The sequence below is a fragment of the Bos indicus genome, chromosome 9 (genome assembly GCF_029378745.1).
Source record: "Bos indicus isolate NIAB-ARS_2022 breed Sahiwal x Tharparkar chromosome 9, NIAB-ARS_B.indTharparkar_mat_pri_1.0, whole genome shotgun sequence".
Taxonomy (NCBI): Eukaryota; Metazoa; Chordata; class Mammalia; order Artiodactyla; family Bovidae; genus Bos; species Bos indicus.
The window spans coordinates 93,055,800-93,068,955 of NC_091768.1; the positions used below are offsets into that span (position 1 = coordinate 93,055,800).

Genomic DNA, 13,156 nt, shown 5'->3' on the forward strand with positions numbered 1-13,156 from the left:
CTGCGGCCGGGAGGAGATACCCCATGCCCCTAAGCCGGAGGCCAGGGGCGGCCGGTGGGAGAAGCTACCCCATGCCCCCACGCCCGAGGCCAAGGGCGGCGGCTGAGAGGAGCAACCCCATATCCGAGGCCAGGGGCGGTGGCCGGCAGGACCAACCCCACGTCCAAGGAGCCGTGGCTGCGCAGGCGCAGGAGGGCCTAGAGGAGCTATCCCATGTTGAAGGTCAGGAAGGGCAGCGGTGAGGAGCTATCCCTCATCCAAGGTAAGGAGCAATGGCTGCGCTTTGCTGGAGCAGCCGTGAAGAGATACCCCATGCCCAAGGTAAGAGAAACCCAAGTAAGATGACAGGTGTTGCAAGAGGGCATCAGAGGGCAAACACACTGAAACCATACTCACAGAAAACTAGTCAATCTAATCGCACTAGGACCACAGCCTTGTCTAACTCAATGAAACTAAGCCATGCTCGTGGGTCAACCGAAGACGGGCAGGTCATGGTGGAGAGATCTGACAGAATGTGGTCCACTGGAGAAGGGAATGGCAAACCACTTCAGTATTCTTGCCTTGAGAACCCCATGAACAGTATGAAAAGGCAAAATGATAGGATAGTGAAAGAGAAACTCCCCAGGTCAGTCGGTGCCCAATATGCTACTGGAGATCAGTGGAGAAAAAACTCCAGAAAGAATGAAGGGATGGAGCCAAAGCAAAAACAATACCCAGCTGTGGATGTGACTGGTGATAGAAACAAGGTCCGATGCTGTAAAGAGCAATATTGCATAGGAACCTGGAATGTCAGGTCCATGAATCAAGGCAAATTGGAAGTGGTCAAACAAGAGATGGCAAGAGTGAATGTCAACATTCTAGGAATCAGCAAATTGAAATGGACTGGAATGGGTGAATTTAACTCAGATGACCATTTATCTACTACTGTGGGCACGAATCCCTCAGAAGAATTGGAGTGGCCATCATGGTCAACAAAAGAGTCCGAAACGCAGTACTTGGATGCAATCTCAAAAATGACAGAATGATCTCTGTTCGTTTCCAAGGCAAACCATTCAATATCACAGTAATCCAAGTCTATGCCCCAACCAGTAATGCTGAAGAAGCTGAAGTTGAACGGTTCTATGAAGACCTACAAGACCTTTTAGAACTAACACCCAAAAAAGATGTCTTTTTCATTATAGGGGACTGGAATGCAAAAGTAGGAAGTCAAGAAACACCCAAAGTAACAGGCAAATTTGGCCTTGGAATACGGAATGAAGCAGGGCAAAGACTAATAGAGTTTTGCCAAGAAAATGCACTGGTCATAACAAACACCCTCTTCCAACAACACAAGAGAAGACTCTATACATGGACATCACCAGATGGTCAACATTGAAATCAGATTGATTATATTCTTTGCAGCCAAAGATGGAGAAGCTCTATACAGTCAGCAAAAACAAGACCAGGAGCTGACTGTGGCTCAGACCATGAACTCCTTATTGCCAAATTCAGACTTAAATTGAAGAAAGTAGGGAAAACCACTAGACCATTCAGGTATGACCTAAATCAAATCCCTTATGATTATACAGTGGAAGTGAGAAATAGATTTAAGGGCCTAGATCTGATAGATAGAGTGCCTGATGAACTATGGAATGAGGTTCGTGACATTGTACAGGAGACAGGGATCAAGACCATCCCCATGGAAAAGAAATGCAGAAAAGCAAAATGGCTGTCTGGGGAGGCCTTACAAATAGCTGTGAAAAGAAGAGAAGTGAAAAGCAAAGGAGAAAAGGAAAGATAAAAGTATCTGAATGCAGAGTTCCAAAGAATAGCAAGAAGAGATAAGAAAGCCTTCCTCAGCGATCAATGCAAAGAAATAGAGGAAAACAACAGAATGGGAAAGACTAGGGATCTCTTCAAGAAAATCAGAGATACCAAAGGAACATTTCATGCAAAGATGGGCTCGATAAAGGACAGAAATGGTATGGACCTAACAGAAGCAGAAGATATTAAGAAGAGATGGCAAGAATACACAGAAGAACTGTACAAAAAAGATCTTCATGACCCAGATAATCATGATGGTGTGATCACTCACCTAGAGCCAGACATTCCGGAATGTGAAGTCAAGTGGGCCTTAGAAAGCATCACTACGAACAAAGCTAGTGGAGGTGATGGAATTCCAGTTGAGCTATTCCAAAAGATGATGCTATCCTGAAAGATGATGCTGTGAAAGTGCTGCACTCAATATGCCAGCAAATTGGGAAAACTCAGCAGTGGCCACAGGACTGGAAAAGGTCAGTTTTCATTCCAATCCCAAAGAAAGGCAATGCCAAAGAATGCTCAAACTACCACACAATTGCACTCATCTCACATGCTAGTAAAGTAATGCTCAAAATTCTCCAAGCCAGGCTTCAGCAATACGTGAACTGTGAACTTCCTGATGTTCAAGCTGGTTTTAGAAAAGGCAGAGGAACCAGAGATCAAATTGCCAACATCCGCTGGATCATGGAAAAAGCAAGAGAGTTCCAGAAAAGCATCTATTTCTGCTTTCTTGACTATGCCAAAGCCTTTGACTGTGTGGATCACAATAAACTGTGGAAAATTCTGAAAGAGATGGGAATACCAGACCACCTGATCTGCCTCTTGAGAAATTTGTATGCAGGTCAGGAAGCAACAGTTAGAACTGGACATGGAACAACAGACTGGTTCCAAATAGGAAAAGGAGTTTGTCAAGGCTGTATATTGTCACCCTATTTATTTAACTTCTATGCAGAGTATATCATGAGAAACGCTGGACTGGAAGAAACACAAGCTGGAATCAAGATTGCTGGGAGAAATATCAATAACCTCAGATATGCATGTGACACCACGCTTATGGCAGAAAGTGAAGAGGAACTCAAAAGCCTCTTGATGAAAGTGAAAGCAGAGAGTGAAAAAGTTGGCTTAAAGCTCAACATTCAGAAGACGAAGATCATGGCATCCGGTCCCATCACTTCATGGGAAATAGATGGGGAAACAGTGGAAACAGTGTCAGACTTTATTTTTCTGGGCTCCAAAATCACTGCAGATGGTGATTGCAGCCACGAAATTAAAAGGCGCTTACTCCTTGGAAGGAAAGTTGAAGATATGAGTTTCACTGAGAAGAAGTAAAGGAAAGGGGACCTGCGTGATCAAGTAATTTCTCAGAGGAGAGGAGAAAGACTAGTTTTGGAGGCACATGTAGTCAGTTAATTCTCAAAATCAGGAGGAAGAGAATCATAGAGGGAAATCTACAGAAGAGCAGTCATGATGCATATGTTAAATAGATTCAAGTTGTATGTGTGATAATATAAAATAAGGCAGCATATGATAAGTTTAATAAATAGAATGAACAATGCTTTGGGAGCCAGCCTGGCAAACTCTCTGACTGGTGGACAGCATAGGTGATGGATCTAAGAAAGTTGCAGTGTTGCAGCCAGGTCTTGATGAGTGAATTCCTGAGGATGAGACATTCTGGTACCAGAAAAAAATTGTCAATAAAGCCCTTGCGACAATTAAGCAAGGTAGGGAGGACCCAAAGAATGGAAAATACAGGGCTCTGGAAGGCAGAGTGGGCACCAAGAGGTAGAGGAGATGCCCCAAGACTTTCATTAGTTCAGCTTAGCTGCTCAGTCATGCCCAACTCTTTGTGACCCCATGGACTGCTGCACACCAGGCTTCCTTGTCCTTCACTGTCTCCCGGAGTTGACTCAAATTTATGTCCATTGAGTTGGTGATGCCATCCAACCATCTCATCTTCTTTTTCCACCTTCTCCTCCTGCCTTCAATCTTTCCCAGCATCAGGGTCTTTTCCAGTGTGTGGGCTCTTCACATCAGGTGGCCAAAGTATTGGAGCTTCAGCTTCAGCATCAGTCCTTCCAATGAATATCAGGGTTGTTTTCCTTTAGGACTTCAGTTCAATTCAGTCACTAAGATGTGTCTGACTCTTTGCAACGCCAGGAATCCTGCAACCCCAGGAACCCCTCTTCGCATGAGGTGGCCAAAGTATTGGAGTTTCAGCTTCAGCATCAGTCCTTCCAATGAACACCCAGGACTGATCTCCTTTAGAATGGACTGGTTGGATCTCCTTGCAGTCCAAGGGACTCTCAAGAGTCTTCTCCAACACCACAGTTCAAAAGCATCAATTCTTCGGCCCTCAGCTTTCTTCACAGTCCAACATTCACATCCATACATGACCACTGGAAAAACCATAGCCTTGATTAGATGGACCTTTGTTGGCAAAGTAATGTCTCTGCTTTTCAATATGCTATCTAGGTTGGTCCTAAATTTCCTTCCAAGGAGTAAGCGTCTTTTAATTTCATGGCTGCAGTCACCATCTGCAGTGATTTTGGAGCCCCCAAAAAATAAAGTCTGACACTGTTTCCACTGTTTCCCCATCTAATTCCCATGAAGTGATGGGACCTGATGCCATGATCTTAGTTTTCTGAATGTTGAGCTTTAAGCCAACTTTTTCACTTTCCTCTTTCACTTTCATCAAGAGGCTTTTGAGTTCCTCTTCACTTTCTGCCATAAGGGTGGTGTCATCTGCATATCTGAGGTTATTGATATTTCTCCCAGCAATCTTGATTCCAGCTTGTGCTTCTCCCAGCCCAGCGTTTCTCATGATGTACTCTGCATATAAGTTAAATAAGCAGGGTGACAATATACAGCCTTGACTTAGGACTCTCAAATGCATTTTCTCAAGCACTATGGCCTTCGAATCTCTTTCTGATCCTGTGATTATTATTCCTACTAACAGATGAGGACACTGAGGCTGGGAAGGTTGCACATCTTATCCAAGATAACCGAGGGTAAAGGCGGAAACCAGAGCATGGGTCTTCTGACTCCCGGCACGGGTTTTTGTTTCTTTTCCAGCTTATCCTACCCTAATGTCTTTTATTTGACTCTGAGGCAGTGAGAATCCTCTGAAGATTTCAGGGTGGCATGATCAGAGCTTGCAGATGATATTATAAAGCCAAACATATTAGTCACTTTCAGTCCTTTGAAAGTTCTCGAAGAATAGAGTAGAACTTTGCCATGACTGGCATATTTTTATCTAGTTCAAAGGTTCATCAAAGTCCTTTACAGATTAATGAGTTAGCGTTTGCTTGCGACTGTGTAGGTAAACGGAGCAACCTAATTATGTCCTCGGCATATCAAATACTGCAGCTCACTTTGCCTAAATCTAATTTAGATATTTATACACTTTCTAAAAATAGAAAATTGAGAATTATCCATTATCCAGAACTAGTCATTCAATTAACAAGGAGATAAATACTAAAGAGCCTGATCGCAATCATCAGAAAATGAGGGCACCATGAGATCAAGGACATGAAAGCCATGTACTGTCACAGCACACCTTCGCAGGAAGGGACTCTGCTCTCCTGGGGTATCTGGCATTTTTTGCACTATGATCTCTGTGCCAGGCTATTACACTCTTAGTCTTTGCCCATCCTCTGGGGGCATTACCATTGTCCTTTTATAGACAGAAAACAGATCCATAATCTGCACAAAGAGCTCAGGATATGCTTCTAACCCAGACTTCTCCCAACACTATGTGCATATTCATTGCACTCGAGGACTCATCTCAGTCCCCTTAAAAAAGAAAAAGTGTTCCATTTAGTGTGGCATGACCCTGGTTCATATTACTGGAGGACATATCAGAAGCATAGCCTATTTCTACCTACTTAACTGTTGACTAACACAGACAAAATGACAGTTTTGGTACCCACAGAATGTAAATATGTAGCATCCACAGAATTCAAAGTAAGAAATCTATGACTGTCTTTTTTGAGAAATTGGGTGGATTCTTTTACACCTTGCTCTCTTCTAGGTGTTTTCTGTAGTTGCCACCTGATTGGGTAGAGGCTGGAACTGACTGGTGAGGAAATGTAAATGTAATCAGTCGCTATGTAAATATGATACTTACATAAGTGCATTCTAACACCCTCTGATTTCTCCCCAGGGCTCTGCTCACTTGGAGCCTGAGGAGTCCTAACACCAAATGTTTCAACTGCAGGCTGAGAATTTCCAGTGCGGGCAGGAGTCAAGATTCTACTTACTTAGCGGACTTGCTGAAACTAAAGACTTACCTCAAGTTAACCCAACTTTGGGGGAAATATAGAAGCAATAAGATCTATACGAAAGAAATGAAGGCGGATTCTGGATCCAGACAAAACTGGATTCCAATGCCAGCTCTGCTAAGTACTAAGTTGCATAATTTGAGGTCTATTATTGAACTGGTCTGAGGCTCAGTTTTTTTGTCAGCAAAATGGACAATATATCTGCTTCACACAGAAGTGGTAGAATTTACTTGGAGTAATATATAAAAGCACTTAGTTCACTGCCTGACTTAGTAAAGACATAAAGGTGGATATCTCTTTGGATAAATCCAAAATCAATCCTTGGAGAAATCAAGTTAGAAAATGAATTTCAGCAGATTTATAGTAACTCTGAAAATATTCTTACATCTTATAGCAGAGGGGAATAATGTGGTTTCTTGCTGTTATAATTCATGTTAATAACATATAATACAAAGAAAACATGTAAATAGTTTGACTGTCAAATAACTCATAAAGTTTCAGTTGTAGATTATGCCAGAATCAGCAAGATAAGCACAGTAGTTTATTTGAAAAATTTACTATTGTATTCCAAATTGATTTGAAAGTACAGTATTTTATAATAGTTTAGTTCCTTTCAAATGTAACTATTCTCAGCAGCTACCAATTCCTCACCTAACAAAATCTTCAGTTTCAGTAAATAGTTCCCATGACATGTTAACTTTTGCCTCCTACTGAAAAAGCAATGATGTTAGTTGACTTTCATCACCTATAATAGAAGAAGATCAGAAATTATTCTGGAAAGGCATGAAGACCTAATTTTCCACTTCCTGTTTCTCAATTTAGAGCCACAATGACAGCATCAATTGGGAACAGATCTAGAAATCAATAGTATAATAGAAAGATGAAATGTGGGCTATAATCCTGAATTAAGGTAAATTATTAGTTATAAAGAACCTTATAAAAGGTGATAACAGGTTTTTCAAAATTATCTGTCATATTTTAAATTTTCTTCTGTTAAATTGGAATATCATTACCTGTATCCTTTCAGTAGAGAATAAGTTATTGTTTTTCTTTTGAACCTAATACTTTAATAAAGGATAGCTTGTTAAGAAGACACAGATTTCTGAAGTTTCTCTTTCTTACCCTTTAGAAGAAACTTAGATCAAGATTCCTAAGGACTAAGAAAGGAAAGAATAAAAATATCATCACTGTATATGCATGAGACTGAAGTCCCTGATAAATCACATTGGAATTAATCTAGTTGATTCAACCCATTTTAGTGATAACAAAAGATATATTGTATATTCTGTATGCATATATATATATATATATATATATATATTTGTAGGATATTATATAGAGAAGGCAATGGCACCCCACTCCAGTACTCTTGCCTGGAAAATCCCATGGACGGGGGAGCCTGGTGGGCTGCAGTCCATGGGGTCACTAAGAGTCAGACAATACTGAGCAACTTCACTTTCACTTCTCACTTTCATGCATTGGAGAAGGAAATGGCAACCCACTCCAGTGTTCTTGCCTGGAGAATCCCACGGACGGGGGAGCCTGGTGGGCTACCGTCTATGGGGTTGCACAGAGTCAGACACGACTGAAGCGACTTAGCAGCAGCAGCAGGATATTATAACATAATAATATAGATATATAAGGGACATGAGTTTGAGCAAACTCTGGAAGATAGTGAAGGACAGGGAAGCCTGGCGTGCTGCAGTCCATGAGGCTGCAAACAGTCAGACATGACTAAGCAACTGAATACAATATATATTCTACATACAGGATGAGGGAAAAAATTGTAGTGACAGAACTAGGTGTTTTTTTAATTATTCTTTTATCCCTTTAGTATCATATCAAACTTTAAGGTAAATATACTATTGAGGGGCCCCACTGCATAAATTTAAGAAATGACTCATCCTACTTATTCTTCTTAACATTTGAAGTAGAAAAAATCAAAATGTGTTAATACAGCAATTAAGGTGCTATTTTTCTACAAAGAGTAGATTTGTATGTACATGTGTTCAATGCAGTTCAAGAGTAACACTTGTGAGAAAAGAAAATAAATTTATTCTGTAGACACTAATTTTGTAAACTTATTGACTTTTTATTTAAAAGGAAGTATAAGGCTTGGGATGTACCATGAATAAAGTCTGTGATCTCTCCAATGAGAGACCGTGAATGACTCTTCCAACATACAGGAAACAACCCAAACCTTGACCCCAGACTGGACCCACTGATGTTCTTGTTCTTTTAGGCAAGATTGGGAGAAGGCTCACAGACCTGGAATCAGATTTCTGCCACTTAGCAGTTGGGTGGCCTGAGAAAAGTAAGTCACTTACTCTGGGTCTCAGTGTCCTCATATGTAAAAATGAACACGTGATTCCTAAATGTTAAAGGTCATGATGCAGGCTCAGCATTAAGTGAATATGTGTTATAAACTGTAAAGCGCCCTAACAATTTCTTTTTTGAATACTAGTTATAGCTAAGCCCCACTAGACATCATCTAGTCAGCATCTTGGTGGTGTTAATACAAAAGAAGGATTAACAACATGAAGCAAACATAAGCCTTATTTCAGATTGAATAATTATATAACACCACTGCATCTAACAGAGACACATAGGGCTTCAAAGTTATCCGTTCTGCCTGACTCTGATTTCTCCTCAAACGTTTTTTGTATTGTACTATTTTGTTTTGTCTACTCAATAATCCCTTCTCATGGGTTCTAAACCTATCATGGTAGTGGTTATTTTGTTTCTGTTTATTTTTTGACTAATTTTATTTTATGACATAAAGATATCAAAATAGTCTTTAAAAAAAGCTACGTAATGTAAAAACCTATCAATAATTAACTCTAATACTTTATGTGTGCATGCTAAGTCACTTCAGTTGTGTCTGACTCTTAGCAACCCCATGGACTGTAGTCCACCAGTCTCCCCTGCTCATGGAATTATCCAGGCAAGACTACTGGTATGGGTTGCCATTCCCTTCTCCAGTGGATCTTCCCCACCCAGGGATTGAACCTGGGTCCCCTGCATTACAGGCAGATTCTTAACCATCTGAGCCACTAGGGAAGCCCACTAATACTTCAGATTATGTTTTAAAAAAATGTTTCCTGGGTTTATCATCCCACAGGGGAAGTCACAAGTCTCCATTCTTTCATTCTTAACATTAATGATTTAAAAGTCAATCCCAGTCAAAGGAAGAACAGAATACATAGCTAGTAAATACCCAGGGGTGAACGTGTAAAGAAAAACAAAAAATCTGGAAGAAAATAGGCCAACGTGTTAGTGTTGTAAGAGGAATTATTTCTGAGAAGTTAAATAGTTTTGTCACTTGGTTTCTCTGTACTTGAGTTTTCTGTAATGGGTATATTTTTCTTTCATGAAAAGAAAAAAATATATATCTATAAACACGTAAAGTGACTTATGAGGGGCAGCCCAAGTGTGCGTTTCGTTCTGCAGACTGCACGTTGCACAATTCTTGAAGGCACCCCTCACATCTGAGTCTACCTGAGGGGCCTACTCTAGTTGTAAGGACGCACGTGGCAACCCAGCTCAGAGACACTGTGAGAAGGTAGCATGGTGCCTGCCTCAGCATGTTCAACAGTATAAAGTTCTCTGTTTCAGGAAGTGGTCTGCAGCATCTGCAGCCACTCCTTCTAAAAGTCCTCCTATTAGCTAGCTCCTACCTGCCTTAATAGCAGGTGTCGATTAGGTACTTGCTGTTTACCAAGCTCTTGCTATGGTAAGTTCCAGGGTTGTCCTGGAAATGAATGTGTGCTAGTTCATTGAACTGTCCTAAGTCTGTGAAGCAGATACCGCCCTTTATCTTACGCGTGTGCATCTCGTGTGATGTGGTTGGGTAACTGGCCAAGGAGGGGGAGAAGGTATGAAGGAACGCCTGCACCTTCCTGAGAGCAGAAAGCAGACCTGACCCAGGAGAACTTCATTTCTCTCACGAGAACCCTTTCTTCTCTGCCTTCTCTTCTGAGTTATATTTTTCTATATGCCTAGCCTCTGGATTTTTATCCCCTTGATTTAGTGAGACCCTCTATCTTATATGGGCTTCCCTGGTGGCTCAGCTGGTAAAGAATTTACTTGCAGTGCAGGAGATCTGGGTTCAATCCCTGGGTTGGGAAGACCCCCTGGAGAAGAGAAAGGTTACCCACTCTAGTATTCTGGCCTGGAGAATTCCATGGACTGTATAGTCCTTGGAGTCACAAAGAGTCGGACACGACTGAGCGACTTTCACTCTATCTTATATGTATTTGTTGTTGTTGTTCAGTCACTGTGTCCGATTCTTTGCAACCACGTAGACTGTAGCCTGCCAGGCTCCTCTGTCTCCACTGTCTCCCAGAGTTTGCTTAAATTCATATCCATCTTATAAGTATGTTGTTGTTTTCGTTGGCGCCAAGTCATGCCCAACTCGTCGCAACCCCATGGACCACAGCACACCAGGTTTCCCTGTCCCTCACCACCTCCCGGAGTTCGCCCAGGTTCATGTTCATTGAATCAGTGATGCCATCCAACCATCTCATCCTTTGTTGTGCTCTTCTCCGCCTGCCTTCAATCTTTCCCAGCATCAGGGTCTTTTCCAGTGAGTCAGTTATTTGCATCAGGTGGTGATGGCAAACTACTCCAGTATACTTGCCATGAGAACCTCATGAATTGGATGAAAAGACCACAAGGTATGGCACCAAAAGATGAGCCACCAGGTTGAAAGGTGTCCAGTATCCTACTGAGGAAGAGCGAAGGACAACTTACGTGTATAATTTCTCCAAAATTATCCTGCAGAAAGGCATCACTTTATATTCGAGTCCAAACAAAATCAATCATATGAAGGGGTCCCTCTTGTGACTTTGCTCTGGACAGAAAAGTAATTTAAACAACTGCCTAATGCAGCCCAAATATTTATTTCTTCCTTCTTGTCTATGCACCATTCATCTTACCTTGGGCTAAAAATTGGCCATCAAACCTAGAGAGTCCCTTTAATGGAGGCAGCGTGAGGCCTGTGCTACAAATCCAACTGGAAACCTGTACAAGTACACAAAACTTACTTTGCACAGCTTTTTGAAATGCATCCAGGTTCCCTAGGGCTCAAAGTGTATGAGTTTTTTTGTGTCCAACTGCATAGAAACTGCCTGGTTCTGGACTATATCTGCTCCTTAGAAATGCTGTTTGGTTACTTAATTAGGTCTACCCTCCCCTTCCGGTTAACTTGACAGCCTGCTGCCAGAGTTAATAATTAACAAGGTGTCACAATACCTCTAACAGTCGCTCAATTCTTTGCTCACCTGCCTCCCTGTCTCTTCCTGCTGCTTCTGAAATGCTTAAACTCCCCTGGGATACAAGCTCCCTATAATAAATCATGGCACAAAGGCACAGACTTTCATGGCTCTAACTGAAATTCACAACTGGGCAAGCCCAGGAGGCAGTCACCTGGCCATTGCCCCAGCCCATGTGCATCCTCGATGCTGCTTAAGCACAGGTGAGCATGAAGTTTTAATGAGGTCTTAGCTGCAAATGCATTGTGCAATTACTGTTAAGATGGGTGAACATTTGGCCCAGAAAGAATTGCATTTTAAGCAATAGGGTTTCCCCATTAGCTGTTCCCAGCTATTAATTCAACCAGTTTGTTTATACATTTTGACAATTGTTCATGTGAAAGAGACCTGGGGATTTTATTTGACCACAATTTCATTATAAGCTAACAGTATGATATGGCTGCTAATAAAAGTTAATACAAGTTTAGGCTACATTAAGTGAATAGTCCAAATTAAAAAAAAGGGACTATCCCACTATACATTACTCTTGTAGGTACACAGATCTTATTTTTCCAAACCAATATTTGGCAAGTACAGTTGTGCATGCAGAGACTCTGGTATAGAACATTTGAAAACATAACTATCCTTAAAAATCCAGGATGTGTGGCTTTGGTATATATGAAAAACAGTCATTTATTCATTCAATTGTTTGTTTGTTTCTTTGCTGGAGCAAATATCTGTTCAATACACACTCTGCTAGGCTTTGTTCTAAGTTCAAGTGTAAGGAAAACTCACTCTGATTCTAGGCATTTTTGTTCTCTTATGAGCTGCAAACAATGAGGCACTTAGGAAACTGTGAAATAAGAATTGGCTTTGAGAGTCACTGGGGATGAAGTTCCTAAATGGAGCATCTACAGATGGAGCCTTGTAGAGTCAGGAAAGCTGTCCAGAGAAAGCGATGTCTACAGGGGAAACTAGTAGTTGAATAGAGGACTGGAAAATGGAATTGTAGGTAAAGAGTGAACGGAAGAGGGACCCAGGCAGAGTGTACGGGATTCAAGGTAACTACAGCAACCAGAGTATGAGAGCAAAAGTGAGGCCAGAGAGGTAAGTGGGGACCAGATCACTCAATCTTTGTGGTAAATTGGAAAAACAAATTGGTAGACAAATATTGAACCTAAAAATACATACAAACGATCACATCAAGGACAATAGAGAAGATGCAAGTGCTATGTGCTATAGCAACATAGAGGAGTCAGTGGCTAACTACCAGGAAAATATCATAAAGGAGGTGATATCTAAATCAGGTTTTGGAGGGTGAGGACCTGATCACATAGGAAAGAGGTAGATGGTCCTTCACACAGAGGGCACAGCCTGTGCAATGGAACAAAGAAGGAAAGATGGAAGATGAGATTGCAAATCGGGTTATGTCCTGATTTGAAAGGCTGACAAGACATGGTGCTGACAAGGAATTGGTCAAACCAGGTCACAGGACTAACCCCAGACCCAATATAGGTCATATCTCCTCAAGGGCATAAAGATTAGGAGACACACTTGTCACAGAGCAACCAGTATGAGTGTCTCCTACAAATGTGAGAAAGATATTTTCCCATGGTACAGACGATGGTATAAAAGAGTAAAAAAAGAACATAATTTAAAACTATTATTATATTCCAGTAAGATGGTGAAGAGGAACGATACTCAAGAATAAAGAATAAAATTAAGACAAGAACCACCACTAGAGTAGAACATATAAAACCTGGCAATGTGAGAGGTTGGGAGGGGGAGAAAGATATTGAGAATAAACAGTTTCAGTCAGTTCAG

The 13,156-nt window shown here is 41.3% G+C and overlaps 1 pseudogene; it reads left to right on the plus strand.

Moving 5' to 3' along the window:
- Positions 1-446: 446 nt before the first annotated feature.
- On the plus strand, positions 447-1,997 carry LOC139184857 (craniofacial development protein 2 pseudogene; annotated as a pseudogene).
- The last annotated feature ends 11,159 nt before the right edge of the window (positions 1,998-13,156 follow it).